Here is a 7,481-nt window from a genome sequence, read left to right on the forward strand (position 1 = left end):
GCCCAAGAAGAATTAGGTTGGGATTTAAAGCTAGGTCTGGCTGGAGACAAATCTCATGCTCTCTTTGGCCACTTCATACCCACAGAACAATGAGTGCCCTGCTAATTTGGGAGGAGAAGAAAAACCCAGAACAACCATCCTTGCTGAAAAGTCCTGCTACTATCTGAGCCAGCATTGGGCTGTATCCTCCAAGGATCCCATCAGAGGAGGACTAAATTTTCCTAATAATATGAAAGCTGTGTAGTTTTGGGCAAGGGGTTTCACCTGCTTTTTTCTGTCTGTGAAAAGGGAAGTCATGGGTTTGCTTGGAGAGTAAACAGGATCATGTGAGCAGTGTGTAGTCCAGTCCCAGAGGCAGAGGAAGAAGTTAGGAAATGGTAGGGCTTATTGTTTACCTTGAACCCAGATGTGCGTGCATGCTCAGTCATTCTGTTGTGTTCAACTGTCTGTGACCCCAGGGACTGTAGCCCACAAGGCTCCTCTATCCATGGGATTCTCTAGGCAAGAATACTCGAGTGGGCTGCCATGCCCTCCTCCAGGGGATCTTTCTGACCCAGGGGTCAAACCCAAATCTCCTGTGTCTCCTGCATTACAGGTAGATTCTTTACCTTCTGAGCCACTAGGGAAGACTGAACCTGGACAGTTTCTAGTAAATGATGTCTGGGGTCCACTTAACATGGAAATTATAGGGAAGATTGCAGTTTTGGAGAATCAGGTGTGTGTGTGTGTGTGTGTTCAAACGAGGACTCCTTTGAACCAGGGATCAGTGAGGACCAGGGGACAGGGCCAGGTCCCCCTATCTCCGTATCATATCCTCAGAAATTTTAAAGATAAGGCACTGGGAGGGATCAGCTGAAGGATCCTCCTGAAATGAAGCTTCAAGAATAAAGATAGCAATCACTTCCAACTGAAATACAAGTTCCTTTCCAGTTATATTAATTGTACCCAGGGCCTCTTTAGTATGTTTTTTTTTTTTTTTTAATCACACAGTTGTGTGTATAGCTATGCTAATTTTCAGGCTAATTATGCCTTGAAGCCCAGGAGAAGGGGTGGTGAAGGTATGGTGAGGAAAAGGGACTTGGGTTGGGCAGGGAAGCTGAGTCCCTCAGCACGCACACCAGGCCTAGTTCCTGAGCTTCTCTTCTGCAGCACAAAGTCAGACATGCTCAGCTGCAACCTAGATGCAAGACTCAGTGTCCTGAAATGAAGGCTTTGGCGAGGTGTGGGCCGAATAAAAAGCTAATGGAATACTTGCTGAAAGAGTATTCCAGGACTATCATTTATACCATCCTGAGATGTATAGCCCAGCTGTGGTAAGATGTTAAGTCGAAAATAAAGTGACAATTGAGGTGACATCTACATAGAAAAGCAACAGTGGAAAGAAAGACAAGCAGTGGCAGCTGGAAGCCTTGTACTGCATCAGGGGTACTCAACATACTTCAACCTGTCTTTCTTCAACAGTGTTCAGACAGAAAACAAAAATGTGGGCATGTAAATAGTAGATCCCTTTCTGAAATTTATTCTAAAAATAAATCCTTCGATAGCCTTCCATATGGTTCTTTAAGTGTCTAAAACACAGTCCATGTTCAGTACATAAACTTCTTAATGAAAACATAGGGCAAAATGTACCATTTTGCCTTTTTACACCACATCTCAAATATTCTTATTTTCTCTGTAACTGTGAAAAAAAACCTCACTGCTGCTGCTGCTGCTAAGTCACTTCAGTCGTGTCCGACTCTTTGTGACCCCATAGACGGCAGCCCACCAGGCTCCCCGTCCCTGGGATTCTCTAGGCAAGAACACTGGCATGGGTTGCCATTTCCTTCTCCAATGCATGAAAGTGAAAAGTGAAAGTGAAGTTGCTCAGTCATGTCCAACTCTTCACGACCCCATGGACTGCAGCCCACCAGGCTCCTCTGTCCATGAGATTTTCCCGGCAAGATTACTGGAGTGGGGTGCTATCACCTTCTCCGAAGAACCTCGCTGGAAGTCACCAAAAAAGAGAAAAACACCAGAGGTGAGATCTTCCTTTTGAAGGCTGAAAAGGTGCCGTTCACTGCTGATGTTATTGAACAGCTAATAAAGAATTTATTGATTGTAATATCTCATGACATAGTGCCATATCCATATACATTTAGTCACCTGCCTGAGGATGGTAAAATAATATCATGGTCCACCCTGTATTCAGAGGAGACCGAATCTGATCTCTTAATGAAAAGTTGCCAGTAGTATTTCATCGTAAGCAAAATATCTTTTTATTTTGACTTGTAGAATGGAATTTCTTGTTTCATGTCTGAGATTTCTTTTCTATTTCTTCTTAGTGTATGTGCTCAGTTGTATCTAACTCTTTGGGACCCCATGGATGTAGCCCACTGGATTCCTCTGTCCATGTAATTTTCCAGGCAAGAATATTAGAGAGGTTGCCATTCCTACTCCAATATTTCTTAAGACCCTACATTTGTCTTGCCTTTAAAAAAAACCCAACTCATGCACATGCCCTTTTTGTACAGTTTAAAAAAGTAACAAGTTCTTACATATCAAAATAATTAATTTTATTTTTCCTGTTTTGCATCATGCATTTGGCCTAACGTGTTGGAATAAGGGGGACACAAGGGATTATGAATACATACCAAAGTTCTCCAGAAACAGTCTCTTTCTCTTAAGAGAATGATTTAAATTAGTCTGGATACTCTTCTTTGAAACTACGCCATGAAATTATTGCCATCATATTCCCTTGTATTTAGTTAGTTTGAATTAAAATAAACTCAATTATATTGTGAGATAGTCTTTTTCAAACAAGAATGTTCAACATAATGCTTCATAGGAAGGTGGCATGTCTACTCATTTTTGGATTTTTTTTTTTATATATATTCATTGTGTTAGTCAAGAAACACTTAGCTGTATATAAATAAAATGGCACTGGTTTTGGTGGAAATGGTCATCTGTGTGGATATATTTGACTCCACCCATGCTCAGTCTAAGAATGGGCCACAGGACAGAAATGCAGCTGGAGGCTCCCTGGGGATCTGGGGCCTCACCAGGAGGAGCTTCTTACATGGAGAGAGGGTAGGGGGGAGCTCCAGGGTCTGGCCTTGGACTAAAACCTCAGTGATGTTATTAGATGAGAGCATCCTGTCCCAGGAGTGAACCCGTGTCTACACCATGATCATAGCTGGGGCCTGAGCCAGACATCAGTGTGTGATTTTAACCTGAGAAATGCTCTCCCCTGAAGTCTTGGGCTGGACCAGTATGACTCGGCTAGTCTCCCTAGGAGGGCATGTCCCCCTAGATGTTGGCTTTCAGAGCAGAAACAAGAGGAATGAGGATGTGCCTTGAATGTGCCCTGTGGTCAGACTGTGAGAGATGAAGCCTTGACCTCAGCCGTGAAGCCCTGCTTCCCTCTGGGACTGGATGGATGGAGTGCAAGGTCTGGACCTGCTGGGTGTGTTGGGGGAGACACCTGCTCTTCATGCTCACATTGCTGAACAACCCTCTGCTATTTACCTGTCACACTGTCATCTGATTTACTATCCCCTAGTAAGCCTTGCTCAGGTTGACTCTAAAATCATTTAGTCCCTTTACAGAGTCTTGGGTGACTCAGTATATGACACTCAATTGCACAGGTGAACCTTGGTCTTCTGTGTCTATTTTCTTGTGAGAAAAAAAGTATCTCACATCTGTCCATGCAGCTTGGTTCAGGGATTGGGTCTTGTGTCCTCCCATCTACACTGAGAAAATGAAACCAAAAAGTACCACCCTCAGTAAGTCACAGATTAAGGAAGAGCACTAGTGGCTGGAGGAATGTCAAGGATGATCTTGGTGCTGCAAGGAGTCCTGTCTGCTCTTTCCTTCAGGGTCAAGGGCGTGGTTGAAGGTACAGCATCTGAACATTCTGGGCATAAGTTTCCCAACTCACTTAGGAGCTAATTGGAGGAAATGTATATTTAAATGGGCTTCCCTGGTGGCTCAGCGGTAAAGAATCTGCCTGCAGTGCAGGAGACAAAGTAGACTTGGGTTTGATCCCTGGGTCAGGAAGATTCCCTGGAGGAGGGCATGGCAACCCACTCCAGTATTCTTGCCTGGAGAATCCCCATGGACAGAGGAGCCTGGCAGGCTGCAGTCCATAGGGTCACAGAGTCAGACACGCCTGAAGCAACTGAGTATGCTCTTGCATATACTTCCGTAATGGGGAACCATGACCCACAGCCTAGCGTGTTTGATAACAATTACACGCCTGTGTAGAGAGATCTTTTCTTCCATTAGCTGTGACCTTTTGAAAGTGAGCAAAGTTGGTTGTGGTTTAACTGTGCTTATATATTTTTGACACCTCAGCTACCCCTTGTACAGTCTCAACCAGTAGGGCCTGTTTGACTCTACACAGTTTCCACAAATCAACCAAAATGTGGTTTTGAGCATGTGAACAAAACGGAAGCCGGAGAGAATGAAACCCCATCAGCCACACCAGCGCCCTCCTGCTGCCACTCAGGCTGCCGCCCCAGCCCCACTGCCCTCCCCTCTCCACCCCTCCCAGGCCAGCGCAGCCCAGGGCGAGAGGGGCAGGAAGTTGGAGACCACAGGAGGCGCTGTCCAGTATGGTCCTGGCCAGGAAATCAGCTGCACAACCCTTTTCAGAGATTTGCAAATTTCCCTTGTTAAAATTTTTATTGCTTCCTTTTTCAAGTTTAATCTTTATTTTATAGTAGCGTATAGTTGATTTATAACGCCGTGTTAGTTTCAGGTGTACAGCAAAGTGATCCAGCTGTGCATATACACACATCCATTCTTCTTCAGATTCTTTTCGCATGGAAGTTATCACAGAATACTGAGCAGAGCTCTTTGTGCTATGCCGTGGGTCCTTGTTGATCATCTGTTTTATATTTAGCAGTTTGTATATGTTGATCCTCAACTCCTAATATATCCCTCCCCCAACTTTTCCCCTTTGGTAGCCATAAAACTGCTTTCTAAGTCTGTGAATCCATTATTTTTTTAAATATAAGTTTATTCGTATATATTTTTTGCATTCCATATATGAATGTTGTCATACGATATTTGTCTTTCTCTGGCTGATTTACTTCACTTGGTATGATAATCTCCAGATCCATCCATGTTGCAATAAAACTACCATATGATCCAGCAATCCCACTCATGGGTGTATATCTGGAGAAAACCAGAATCTGAAAAGATACTTGCATCCTAAAGTTCATCACAGCAGTTTGTACAATAGCCAAGGTGAGTTTCCCCTCTTGGCTTCTGTACTTACTACATTATTCTTTTCAGTGAATAAATATTTCCAAATCTCTAAGTTGAGTGCAATGTATTTTACCTAAAGAGGACAGATCAAATTAATGGGAATGAAGGGCTCAATCTAAGGGCTTCCCTCATAGCTCAGTCGGTAAGGAATCTGCCTGCAATGCAGGAGACCCAGGTTCGGTTCCTGGGCTGGGAAGATTCCCTGGAGAAGGAAATAGCAACCCACTCCAGTATTCTTGCCTGGAGAATCCCATGGACAGAGGAGCCCGGCAGAATACGGTCCATGGGGTCGCAAGAGTTGGACAAGACTTAGCAACTAAACCACCATTGTTTATCTGGTTGGTCTCTTTTTGTTTTCAAATGGGAACCTTTGTTTAATTTCCTAAGAACTTGGTTCATACACACTGAAGCCGATTATACACAAAGAAACAAACAAAAAGCTTTTCCAATTTTAAATAAGACAGTGTTTCAGTTCTAATACATAAAAAATTTCCTTTAAAAGGATTCATTAGAGAAAATAGAAAATTACACTAACTTATTTTTTCTTCCTTCTACCATGAATTTAACTGTTTGTTTTATGTCTATACTTACAGAAATACACAGAAACACATAAAATGAGTGTCCTGTTTATTAATATTATTACTCAATAGGAAAAATGGTTGAAAGACATGAACAAACATTTCAGCAGAAAAGAAAAAGAAGCTGTAAAACCACACACATAGAATAAGGCAGGATTTCCACCATGTTGACATCCAAGGAAGTAGATATGTTGAGACCAGAGTAGGAAGCTTGTATACACCCGTGGTGGATTCATGTCAATGTATGGCAAAACCAATACAGTATTGTAAAGCAAAATAAAGTAAAAATTAAAAAAAAAAAGAAAAAATAGATGCCACCACAAATTCTTAAGAAAATTCTCTCTGAATCCTTGGAGGAAGCCTTTAGGAAAGAGCAGTGTGTGTTTTGTCCTGTTGTAGTTTTTTTTTTCCCAGCAGAAAGTGAATCAAGGGAAAGCCATGTGATACTAGATTACAAAATGTGAGCTCCAGGTTCAGAAAAACCTGAAGGACTCTTATTTACAAAACAGCGATCAGGAACAGACAACTTAACCTCTCCAGCCTATAAACTGAGAACGTTAACTGTTGCTTCTTCCAGGGGTTCTTCAATGATTAATGGGATTACCTGATGAACAGTAGAAACGGAGTCTCTTTTCCATCTACAGCGAATTTCTTTGCGGGGAAGTAAGCTTAGCAATGAATCTCAGTGCATTTGTGTACGTGTGGAATCTGTCCCGACAGCAGATACTAACGTTCTTGAGAACTTGCCTGGACCAGGCCTCATGGACTCAGCTAACCGTCACACTCCAGGAGACAGGGCTCTGTAACTTCATTACACCAAAGAGGAAATGATGACACAGAGAGCTTAAAGAGCTGTCTGAGATCACACAAGTGCTAACACAGACCCAGGGTTCAAACCCAGGCCCTCGGGGGTCAGAGTCTGCATGCTTCATCCTCTGCCCGATGCTCCTCTGGTGTTGGTGCGGGTCTCATCAGGGGTTAACACGAGGACCTGGAGTCAGGCCTGTGAGACCCTAGCACAGATCTGAGCACACACAGTGCAAGGCATGCTGGGTGTTATATTGTCACTATCCGAAAGCCCCAAACCAACGATTCTGCGTCTGGTGACTCTGAAAGAGAAGGAACACGGGCACCTTTATTTGGCTCCTCTTGGAACGGCTCCACCGGTTGTCTTGGAGCCGGTGTCTTGGAGAAAGCACCATAACTACCACCATGTCAGTGAAAGATCTAGAAACGTGGTGTTGACCACTATTAAAATCAGCACTGAATTTGGTAGCTTGATTGTCATGCTGTTTCTCACCTTGGTTAGATTCCATGAAATTAAAGTACACAGACAGAAGGGGGCTTGTGATTCTTTCGTATTTATTGTGCATGTTATGAAAATCTAAGTACAGAATTCAAGCAGCAAAGCTGACTTCTCCAGGGTGTGTGACAGGGAGGGTCAGGGTTGTGGTCTGGGTGGAGGTGCTGAGGGAGGAGACAGGGAGCTGCCCACAGTGTGTGCTCAGGAGTTGAAAGGACTTGGGGGTGGGACAATTATGACATCAGAGATAAATACACATCTGAACTGAGATAACCCAAACCAAAAGGCAAGCAGAGAATTTCTGGGACTGTAGATGGCGAAGGAAAGTTGACCTCTCGGTAGCAACCCCG

This window comes from Budorcas taxicolor, chromosome 4 (genome assembly GCF_023091745.1).
Source record: "Budorcas taxicolor isolate Tak-1 chromosome 4, Takin1.1, whole genome shotgun sequence".
Classification (NCBI taxonomy): domain Eukaryota; kingdom Metazoa; phylum Chordata; class Mammalia; order Artiodactyla; family Bovidae; genus Budorcas; species Budorcas taxicolor.